Source organism: Notothenia rossii (genome assembly GCF_949606895.1).
Source record: "Notothenia rossii genome assembly, chromosome: 3".
NCBI classification, from domain to species: domain Eukaryota; kingdom Metazoa; phylum Chordata; class Actinopteri; order Perciformes; family Nototheniidae; genus Notothenia; species Notothenia rossii.
In genome coordinates, this window is record NC_136901.1 from 67186261 (window position 1) to 67198677 (window position 12417).

At 40.2% G+C, this 12417-nt stretch overlaps 1 long non-coding RNA gene across 1 annotated transcript; it reads left to right on the plus strand.

Annotated features, from left to right (window-relative positions):
* Positions 1-1359: 1359 nt before the first annotated feature.
* Positions 1360-2605, plus strand: LOC307033828. Its single transcript, XR_013806661.1, has 2 exons — positions 1360-1476; positions 2307-2605. It is a non-coding gene; the product is annotated as an uncharacterized lncRNA (long non-coding RNA).
* The last annotated feature ends 9812 nt before the right edge of the window (positions 2606-12417 follow it).

Sequence of the window (12417 nt, forward strand, 5' to 3'; positions counted from 1 at the left end):
AGTTTGTTAAGATGTGATCACTGTATATATCCAGCTTACCTCTTTATTTTCATTATATTTTGAAAAAAATAACACAACTTTGGTTTAACCCTTGTATGGTGTTCATATTTTTGTTACTCAGCCAGTGTTCGTGGGTCTGGTGGACCAGCTGCCTTTTTGGGGTTCAATTCAACACAATCAAACTATTTTATGTTAAAATACTCAACAGATGTTTGCTTCATCTCAATTACAAGCAATATAAACAGCATATATGGTTAATATTTGCCCTTCTACATTTGTTAGACCACATTAATGAATTACAGCGCTACTTGTTTTTTTGCCCACTGACCGGCCGGTCCTGTGGCTCGTCTTCTTTTTGTAACTAGCTGATGCTCAATCTCATCCTCTTCTTCAAAGTCACCGTCAGACTCAGAATTCTCAGAAATGTGATCCTCACATTCTGAAACCTCTTCCTCTTCCTCTACATCATCATCAAATGGTTCAATCTCTTCCAGAATCATTTGCAAGGCCCTCTGGGCAGAGAATCTCTTGGCCATCTTGATCAGTTGTGATAAGGACCCAAACTGGCGAAGCTTTATTTATTGTGTCTTGCCCCAAATGTGCAGCTGGGATAGAGTGTGAAAAAAATAAAGATTGATTCCCGCAAAACATAATGCGGGAATGTGAGAGCAGACAGGTGTCCGTGCTTAAATGTATCAACTATGAAGGGCCGTGTAGGCCAACATTCAAACTCACCTCGCACACACACTGAAAACATCTGGCCTTGCACGCACACTACTGAAATACTGAACACCTCACACACACACACACACAACCGACAATTAAGCCTCACTATGAAGGTAAATATTGTGCAAAATGCGAGAGCGTGTAAAACCTGATGTGAGCACTTGCAGAAAAAAAATCTGAGCTTGTGTGCATACATTTACACTTGTATAAAAATATCCACGTAACTGAACCAAATGTACACTTGTATAAAATATCCACGTAACTGTGAACCAAATGTACACATGTATAAAAATGCCCACGTAACTGTGAACCAAATTTGAAGTCACAGAAGAAAAAAAATGTTGTAGCTTGTAGAAAAAAAATGAACTTAGAGATGAAATGTTCACTTGCAGAAAAATACATATTTTTTAAATATATTTTCCATTACAACTGCAACTTGGTTATTACAACCTCTCAAATCCGTCATTACAACTTGACGAATCTGCTCTGCGGCAGTATAAATCGACGAATCTGCGGTCTTGACTTTTGCTACACTTTTTGCGATAAATGTGTCGCAAAAGTAATTTTCACCTGTAGATGTGGGGGGAGGGAGGGGGGTTGGAGCGAAGGGGCGGAGCTATCAGAAACACGAGGCTCTGGCGGGGCTCGGGTCAGTCACACAATCACAGCCACAGTCAGGTCGAACCGGATGACTGCGGGGCTAACGGTTCGTGTCGCTACCAGTCCGCTGACATGGCGCGTCAATCAACGGTAAGTTTTGCCCATTACTTGCCCATTATTACTTTGAATATTATTATTGTGATTGAGGATTAAATCCGCTTTGAAGACCACCGTTTTATATTGTGCAGTTTAGCGGCAAAATAACGTCAGTTAGCGAGCTAACGCTAGCTTTGTTGAGTTTATGCTAGCTTAACAAGTAGTGGTTGTAGTCTACAGCAGTAATTAATATATTATAGCCTACTGTTTTGGCACTAACAGTTGATAACCGTTTATGAAAATAAAACCAATTGAACTGTACTGAAATAATGAGAAGTTTTATAATTGTCTTGGGCTCCTGCTGTGTTTTTAAAGCCTTTGGAAATTATCCATGCTATTTTCTATTTAGAACGAAGACTTCAGAATCTTAAAATCCCTTGACGTTTGTATGCAATTGTGCTAAATTGAACTCTGGAATCAAGCAAATATTAATATGTTTGCATGATATTAGTTATTTATATTTTGCCATCACTTAATTATATGTTCAATACATTTAAGTCAAGCTAAGGTACATGTGATGGTAGCTAGTACTCTTACCTGTGAGGCCTCCTCCAAACAGCATAATAACCAGACTGTATCATTAAAACTACAAGTACCAGTTCTAGATCCTTGACTTTAGACAAACAATTCAAGAGACAAAATGTATTTAAAGACCAATCTTTATTTGAATGCCTCTTAACCTGAGATATTAGTTATACAGTAATAGTATTGACAATCTAAAAAAACTGAGCAACTCAACTGTCAACTTTATATTTCTTATTGTCTAAAGCATTTATTATTTTCATATTCCCTCTCTCATATTCACTGTGGACGGATTGAGACAGCGTGGTGTCCAGAGAGCAGAAGAGACTTCAGGGAGAAACCTCCGTGTGATGGACGTCCTGTCTGTTGGTTTGGAGAGGACTGAGGGTCTTTCCTCTGCGAGGAGGACCAGACCTGATGGAGGAGCCCATGCTGGGCATAGCTGATACCAACTGCACAGGCCTAGTCTGTCACTTTATTTGACTAAATGTGTTTACTTATACATTTAATAGGTTTACACCTTCTGTCCATATGTGCTTTTTATTTAAAACATTTGATTAACTTTTGGTTCACATTTCAATAAATTGTATTTGTATTTGCACTCCTTTTGTCAATTATTCTTACTGAAAATGTTAGATTACACATTCACATCTGACTGAAGATTGGCCCCATTTATTTGTGACGTTGCAAACTCTGCGGTACAAGGCACAGGTGTTGTGAAGCTCATAAAGTGAGGCAAATAGAAATAATCAGCTGATGGAGTGTAGATGTGGAAATAGATGCATCCCATCAGCTGACTGTTTTTTGCCACACTTTATAAGCCTGACTATAACCACCCCTTGTGGTGACTGGACAGATATGTTAGGTTTTGTTATGTTTTTACTCTAGTTTTGTGTTTTGATCTTGTCACTTCCTGTTTTTATTTTGAAAGTAATCTTTCCTCTCATTCCAGATCCCACATTTCCTGCCTTTGTGTGTTTCCCGCCCGTGAGATTGCTTGGCCCTGCCCTGATAGTTTTCACCTGTGCCCATCCCCCTCACCTATATATAGCCCTGGGTTGCGGTCGGATAGTTTAAAAATCAGCTCCTAAATTCTAACCCTATCTCCTATTCCTTGACCTTTGAGTGAAACGTCACGGGGTTAAAATGATATAATTTCTCCGTCATAATCGTTTGTGTCCGTGAACGGCCGACTGTTGTGTGACGTCAAATGCTGCGGCTGCAAGGCATTGTGGGGCAGCATTTTCTCCTCTCCTTTCGGTTTGGGAGGTCCAGTGGTTCCTAAGCTAAAGGAGGTTATAAAGGAAGCTTGAAACCTCTTTTCCTATCATGTAGAGCAGGGGTGCCCACACTTTTTTGGCTGGTGAGCTACTTTTGAAATGACCAGCTAACCGAGGTCTACCAACCAAAAATAAAAACCCAAATTGCAAGGGCTGCTGAATAACACGTTTTATTTTTACATGGGATAACTACAATAGGGCTGCAACAAACGACTAATTTGATTATCGATTAATCTATAGATTAATGAAACGATTAATCGACTATTCGGACTACTACTGTGTGCCTTGCACAATTTCTCAAACGCTCTTATTTAGCCATCAACTTTTAGATTTAGTTTGAGGTTGTTTTAGGCATGTGGAAACTAACAATGAAGACAATAAAGATGAATACTAGATTCAAAAATACATATATTATTAAATTAACTTAACAAATTGTGAACAAAATTAACATTGCTTTTTATTGGAATTAAATAAATAATATTTCACATCAAAAGAAACAACAATGTTTTAACAAATCTTATTAAATAATCTGATGACAGAACTGGAAACAGAATAGCTGAAACTTTAACAAAATAAATAACTCAGTTACCTCTAATCATTAACCCATGTTTGTATAATGTAGTTAACTCCGTGTGTTGCTGCTAGCATACATAACACCTGACGTGGAAACGTTACTCGTGGATGGGGCTACAGAGCTACTCGAAAGACAGTCGAACCCGATGCATTCCTCCGTCTGAATGTGGTGCACTTTTGCTAAATGTTTAGACAAATTGCTCGTGTTACCGCTCTTACATGCTAAACACTTTTGGTGACGAGCATTGTCCACCTCAAGACGGGTAACATGTAACCACACCTTGGAGCGCTTCTCTCCACCATCTCCTCCGTGTGTTGCTGCATGTAGCAGATGCGTGTGTGTAAACTGCCCCGCCCCCTTGCAAACAGACGGGGGAGAGAGAGATCTCTTCTGGATTGGAAAGATAGAAAATACACCGACCATAGACGCATTTGTTTGTCTTTTTGCATGTTAGAAACGAGTTGGCAATGGCGACACTAAGACTAAGAGATAATGTTTGTGTAGCAATAATACATGACCTTTCTCTTTCTCAACTCGCTACTCGGAGGGAAGTCGCTGTCATATGCCTTGTGAACACTCCGATAATGCCTCTCCACGGTACCTTTCTTTGGCAGAGCGACGCTTGCTTTACAAATAAGGCAAATAACCTTTGAATGTGACATCACAAAAAAAGATTCTCCCTCCCATTCTGTGTGGAAGTGGTATGTCTTTAGCTTTTTGCTCGTTCCCGCACTCATTTTGTTGTTTGTCTCTCCCGGCACTTGACTGATTTTGTATCGCTTTGCATTCTGTGTTAACAGACTGGAAAGCAATAGGTCGCTTTTTCTGGCAATCAAGTCAACTCCTGAATTAAGTGGCAGGGAGGCCAAAGGAGGAGGGATCAAAACCTGTTTTGTCTATTTTAACGGAGCTGGATTTTTTTAAATTTATGAATGACTCGCGATCTACCAGCATTGCCCCCCCGGTCGACCGCGGTCGACGTACTGGGCACCTCTGATGTAGAGAATTCGAACGGCACTTATCATGGCTGCCACTGAGGGACTTCCGGGTCATTTCACTCCGTTAGGAAGGTTCCTAAGCTAAATGGACTATTCGACTTCAGCCCTGGTGTTTCTTTGTTCCTTTGTCAGTTCGTTATGTTTCATGTCGTGAGAACCTGGGCCTTTTGACTCCTGATACCTAGCTTGAAATTTAGACTTTTTGCCAAGTGAGTTTTTGTGTTGGTTTACAACTTAGTTTTGGCTATTTAACTACTTTCTATTTTTTGAAAGTTAGATTTAGTTTTTGTTATTAAAGAACATTCTATTTTTGGACAACTGTCTTCGAGTCCTGCTTTTGGGTCCTGCGTCCTGTGTCTCGGTTCATAACACCCCTTCTCTGAGGTGCAGGCAGCGTCACAAACAAATGATGGTCCTGATAGACTACAAAAATATTCGGTGTGCAGATCTTTGTTTTCACAATAAAAGTCGTTTCTTAGTGAATTTCCTGTACTGGTCTTAAAATCTCATAAAATCAGCTTTTAATTTTCCTCTTGGATGTTCTTCTTGACCCTCAGAGAAAGAGGATATGCCGAGTTGTGTCTTTCAGGCATGTCCTTTCCTAACAAAAATGACAGGAAACATAAAACATTATTGCGGAACAAGTGTGTTATTTATGAAAGAGGTGTGTTTGTTTGTTTAGGGGCTGTAGATATAATTATTTTGTAATTGTAATCAGATTATGAATGAACAGTATGAAATTCATCCACATTGAAATATATTTTATTATCAAAATAATATTGAACTGTTGTCAAAACGTAGTGCAACTGTAGAAGCTTGCTCTGTATTCTCACTGAAAGAATAACCTTTACCACGTTTTTTACAGACAATATTGAGAGATAAATAGTAGCAGTTCTCACTATGTGTTAAATAGCTTTGCCTTTAATACATTAAATTAGAAAGCTGACAAAATCACATTGCTTGTTAACATCTAAATGTAACTTTTTGCATGGAAAAAACCCTCAATTTCACTGATGTGTAGGTGATCTAGTATTTACTATTGTTTAATGGAATGTATATCAGTGTGTTAAAGTTAATACTTAATTTATTTAAACCAATATCTTTCTTGATTCTTTGTACAGTATGAAAAAATAGTATTTGTACCTGTGCTTTTATTTTCGAATCAATCATTTTTCAAATTATGGTTTATTATTTTTTTTAGGATTTTCTTTTTTTTATAACCATTTTTCCTTCTGGTCTCTCGCGCGCCCCCTGGCATGCCTCTGCACCCCCCAGGGGGGGGCGCGCCCTCAACTTTAAGAACCACTGCCGTAGGACGTACAATTATTTTCGGGGCTTCACGGCCAGACCGAGGGGCCATGACGGCTATCCTGGGGCAGACTCAAACTTAGTTTCCTCATCTCTTTCAAACAAACTTTGGCAACATTTTTTGTCACCAACTGTTCTTGATTTGTATGTCATGTTGTCTCTTTGTGGGCCTTAGTTTTGACCTTTGACTCTTGACTGCATCCATATTGCAAAATTATTTACATTGTTTAAGATTTAAAAACAGAGGGGATCACAAGTTTAAATGGTTACAGGCCAAATTTGAACCTCGGCCCTCCCCACACTGAGCCCCAATACATGGGCTGCTGGCTCTACCAGGTGAACTATACAGAGGCCCATCATTACTTTAATCAGACGCCATGTTGTTTTGCCTGTTTCGGCTGGTAAAATTACCTGGGCGGGTTGGGAAAATATGGGCTACTTTTTGTATTTGCATTGTGTGGTGGAAATTCCACACTTAATCACCTTCTGGTAAAAAAATAAAAAATACAAGCTTAACCCTTGTATGGTATTCGGGTCTGTGGGACCCATTTTCATTATTTAGCTAAAGATAAATAATTTTTTCAAACCCACACTCAATGGCCTTGGCTCATTTTCTGTGAAGAACATATAACAGAACACATTTTCTGTGTGTGTGTGTGTGTGTGTGTGTGTGTGTGTGTGTGTGTGTGTGTGTGTGTGTGTGTGTGTGTGTGAGAGACTTTAGTGCTTCTGCCCCTGCCATTCCCATACAAGGTTGCAACATTGTTGATTATGAGGGGTGTAGGCCAAAATTCAAACTAACCTCACACACACACTACTGAAAACATCTGGCCTTGCACACACACTACTGAAATACTCTCACATTCACTACTGAACACCCCACACACACACTACTGAAAACATCTGGCCTTGAAACAGGACGCGCTGGAGAGGGGGCGGGGCTTATATCCATGTAAATACTGTGGTGGAAACCAACTATGACAAAATTAACCTAATTTACCGTGATTTAATTGCAATACACGTTTCAAAAATGATGCCGAAGTATCTAAAAACTGATAACGGTTAGTAAAAACCATGCTTTGACAAGTGTGCAGACAAGACGGCAGGCTAAAAACCTTTAAAATGAGTGTTCTCTGAATGGAGCGATCTCCATTCGATCAGTTCAGGCTAAACTAACCTGTATCTGCTCCGTCCAAACTCACAACAACGTCCGAAAGAAAGAATTAAAGCAGCGACTGTATTCGCCATGACACAGACAGTCTGTGGTTTGTATGTTTAACTCTTGTCTAGTTTCTGAACAGATATGAGGAGCTGTGAGGAGTTGATTAAAGAGACTCACAAATACACACACACACACACACACACACACACACACACACACACACACACACACACACACACACACAAACACGTCACACACACACACACACACACTTTTGCATTTCAAAGTACACTGCTGAATGATGTAAGTGCAGAGTTTGACCCTTGAAGGCTGTTTCTTCTGCTCTAAAATTGAATATATTTGTTACATATTAAATTAGAATTTTTGATTTTTTGATTTGATTTTTGATTTGTGAATGGGAGAAGTAGTGATGGAAAAAATACCAAACACTAATTATTCAAAGTAGAGTATTTCATTTTATATACGGTAATACTAAGGAGGCATAGGCCTATATGATATCATGTTTGACATTATTGATATTAAAAAAAGTGATTTGTTTTCAATGTCATTCGTGTGTTTTTCTTATCAGAAAGTTATTTATTTGTAAGCTCCAAATCCAAATGTTTCCATCAATGGCCTTTGTGCCCTGAAAAAATGTGTGACAACAAAGGCCAAATGGCCTTGCCCCTAAAATGACGAAAATCCAAGCCTGGTCTGCCCTTCAGTTCATTTCAAGATCAATGGCTGAAATAGGATAGACATCTTTTCAGTCTTGCACTTTTAAGCATAGCCAATAGTTTACAACCAAGATTGTAGGTATTTTTGTAATATTATAAGCATGTCCATTATCTACAAGGTAAAATAAAACAATTACTATGTGGAACATAGCTTAGAAAGAAATTGCCCATTGTGGTGGCAATACCATCAGACAAAATCTGAAGCTAAACACTTGTGGCTGGTAAATGGTTGATCCCTTGTGTCAAGTACAAAATCTGGCTTTATCAGCGTTGCCTCAAATATGTGGAATACCACAGGTTAGAAAAATACTTCAACTACTTTTTTAAATAACTTGTGTGTGTGTGTGTGTGTGTGTGTGTGTGTGAAACTTTTTTGACCGATGTGTGCCCCCTCAGGAAAGTCAGTGCATTGGCGCATCAAAGTGCAAACCGGTCAATCTGAAGACAGATGCTTTGCTCAAGGACATTTTCAGTGGACAAAGATGCGTTGAAGTCATCTTTCCTCCAGTTGAAAGGTCACCCTGCTGTGTTTAAATATGTGTGTGTGTGGCCATCCCTGAGGAATGTTGAGTATTTGTCCGTCTAAGTGTCGTTTGTCTTCTGTGGCTTCTGGTGTTTTCGTAGGTTTGTTACGCATGCAAATCTCAGGACCTTTTATGCAACTGAAGGGCTCACCCTCCGTCTCATGTGTCCCATTACCGGCTGGCAGACGGCATAATTGGGAACACAAAGCCGCCAGTTGTCTTTCGGTCATATAAGTATACGCCACTGCGGCAAAGATATTTCATAGTGACTGATTCTTTTATGCTACCAACAATTGGGTTTAAGGGGGAAAAGGAAGGGGGGACAAAGGCTGTGCAGGAATTACAGAAGAATATCCGTATTTGCAAAATCTGATTTTGAACAGCAGCAGTTCAAGGCTCCAATCTTGTGAAATGTCTGCTGTAATTGAAGATTTTTGGCTATATTGGTCTCAAATCAACCTGAAGGAATTACAAAGCAAGTAGAAATGAAAACCCTGTCAGTCACGACATCTTTAACCTTGTCCTCCGGTACAACATCACATCAGAATATAAATTCATGGTTCTCAACAGAGGGGCTGTTGCGGGGCTCTGGCTTTGCTTACTAATGCAGCTGGACATCTGCTTTTCATTTCTCTTTCCTTTGCTCTACTGACTGGAGGTGCCCGACAACAGCGTACCATCATCACCATCATCAGGGACTGAGCAGGAGGAGCATGGAGTTGTAGACATTTGTTTTTTCTGTGGTTCTTGTAAGCCAAAGAATGTTTGTTATGCAAAAATAATTACACCCCTTGGTGTCCCAAGTGTAAGAGATAATAGTTAAACAAAATGTGAGTGTATAATCAGTTCTTCTTCCCTATCTTGTTTCATAATCAATACTAAATTCCCAAGCCAGTTTGAAGTAGACCCAACTTCGAAAATGAGACGCACTTTCTGATACAACTAAAATAAAATTTCATTGAACTTTCACATGTGTGACATTCTCTATAATTACTGATAAATATGCTGTTAACTGAAACAGCTGCTATTATAACAAGGGAAAATACTTGTTATATGTTTTTTTAGAGCGTGTAATTAGTTGAGTACTATGAAAACACATGACGGCCGTTGACGCTTTCTATTAACATTTCCGGATTTTTATTATCTTATTTGTTTTGTATTAATCTGTTGTCTTCCGGACATGGTCACTAACCCCTAGATTCCACCGGGTCCGTCTGCGTCGCGGTTTTGGTCTGGCCTCCTCCGGCGGCCGAGATACGTTCTTAACAAACGTAACGTGGGAGAAAATACGTTTCCAGCTAAACGTAATTGAGAATGCAGTTTAGTTCTGTGGGAACGTAATTTTTAGGAGACGGGGATGGACTTTTTTTGTAGGAATTTATGTTTCATCCAATCACAGAGCTTGTTGACCTATCACGAGGTTTGCCAAAGCGGACAGGCGTCGTCACAACAATAGCTGGGGATTGTGGGTAGTGTAGTCTCTTTGGCGCTCCACATTTCAGAGAAAACAAGTTGTTTCTCAGAATTCAAGGGGAAAAACACAAAAGCATTGTACACAATTTAAACCTATAAATGTTGTTTAATTAACAAAGGTAATCTGGTGTTTTGGAGTTGATGAGTAGTGGAGATATCACTGTCAAATCAATCGACAGTAAGCAGAATACTTACTTCCGGGTGTACATTGCCTTTAAGAGCTGCCAACATAAACGGGTGCAGTGCTTCCATGAGCTTCAAATACGGCCGCCGATGGGAATACATTGCAATCAGTTGAAAGCTCTTTGCTTCCGTTTATGGAGCTGAAGGAGCCTCGGCGCTGTCAACTGCACGCCACGGTCACCCTGACCAAGCGTCGCTCCTGGACGTTTAGGGAGCGAGAGTGTGTTGGTCTCTCCCCCACCTCGGTTAGTGCTAGATCGTATTCCTCCTGGGTTTTAGGCGGGCGGAAGTGACGTAATCATGGATGAGAAGTCGGTAACTTTTGCAGCAACTGACAGCACATCTGGTAGTAAAAGTAGATATATTTAATTTAATTTTGCATGGGCTCTTCGCGACTCTGGAGTCCTGCAGGAATCCGGAGGACAGTGAACAGGAGTAAGAGGGAACACACTCCTAAAAAATCTCCCCCTCTTTTTTAAATAAACCTCGTACTATGTGTGTCACTGTAATCCGAAATCAAACGCAGTCAGTGGCTTTCTGAGTGTTAAATCCCATCTGTGCTTTTCTTCTTGTGGGATGTCATTTTTTAATATTAGTAATAGCCTGCTGTCCTCCAAAGTTATGAATTCTCAAAATATTATACTTATGATATTTTTGTGGGGAAATTAGGTATTCATGCTTGTCTCTTGTCCTGGGTGGCAGGTTACGTCACTTCCGCCTAAAATCCAGAAGGTACACACGATCCAGCACTAACCCTCCCCACCTCTGCTGCTAAATCCACTGCGAAGAATAAACATAAGGGCAACCATGGCAACCATGCATGGTCGTGAAGTCTTCTTCGCTGCTTTTGGTGTATTTTGTGGCGGAAGTACAGCGCCACTTACAGGCCTGCCCTGGCATATGTACTACAGCGTATCCAGCGGGTCGAGTGTTCTCGAATGGACGGACACGTTTCTGGTGCCGATTGCGTGTGGACTAGGGATGTGCATCTCCATCACTGAGGCCGATGCATGCGCATCTCGATACGTTGCCATGATACGATACATTAACGATACATTTGAAACACCAGGCGATGCGATACGATACGATTCACCCCTGTTGCGATACAGTTCGATACGATTTGATTCAACGTTATGAGCTTCGGGGAGATACGATACGATTCAACACGATGCAAAATAATGATACTTCAATATGGTACGACAGAGGATTTCTGTTTTATCCCTTATACAGTATGCAGCAAATCATACATTAACAAAAAAGTGCTTTACATATTTGGTTCTCTCTACTAGTACTGCGTATCCCATCATGCTGTTTATTTTTTTACCTTTTTTACCTTAAAAAACTCTCCAGAGTACAGTACAATTGTATAACACCTCACAGTTAAACTATTTAAGGATGCGTTGCCCATGATTAACAATGTGCAAATAACAACTACCATAGTGCAATGCCCATACAGCTGCCAGCCTGATGTGCTTAACACTCATTCATAGGCTCACCAGTGAGCAGAGCACAGTGGTTTCCATATGAACAATAAAACATACAAATAACCTTTCACAAACAGCTCTGTCATAACTGCTTACAGTAAGGAAGACATTTAAACTATTATTGGCCGTTACAGGCTGCTGTAAACTAAACATCACTCTCTCTGACAGAACACCTCACTGAGTGATTGAACTCATATGTCTAACTTTCAGGTTTCTCTTTTCATCAGCAGACCCCATGTCGCCTTTTTATGTGCGTCGCTAAGTTCCTCGTACTACTTGTGTACTTTGAAGCGGCATGGCATCGTTAACAATTTGCGAGAGATTTTTCAAGTTGACCGTCTTTCTTGAACAATCCAAAGTGTTGCCAAACGTTTAATTTGTAGGTATTTTTCGATGCGCGGTTCGGTTTCTCTTTCTCCTCGACTTCCGTGTGTGTTAATAACTGAGACTCTAGGCCTCCGTAGTGCGAAGCAAATATCAAAGATCGTCTCTGCTGAGCGTTGACAAGATGAGGGGATTTTATATGAATGAATCGTTTTTTTACCAATGCAAAGAAGCTACGCAATCGATGCATCGCGAGTTCGACCCAAACTGTAGCCGATGTGCACTCTTTCAACCGGTGCACTCGCATCTTGAACGTTTATGCCGGTGCACCGATGCAAATCGGTGAATCTTAACATCCCTAGGATG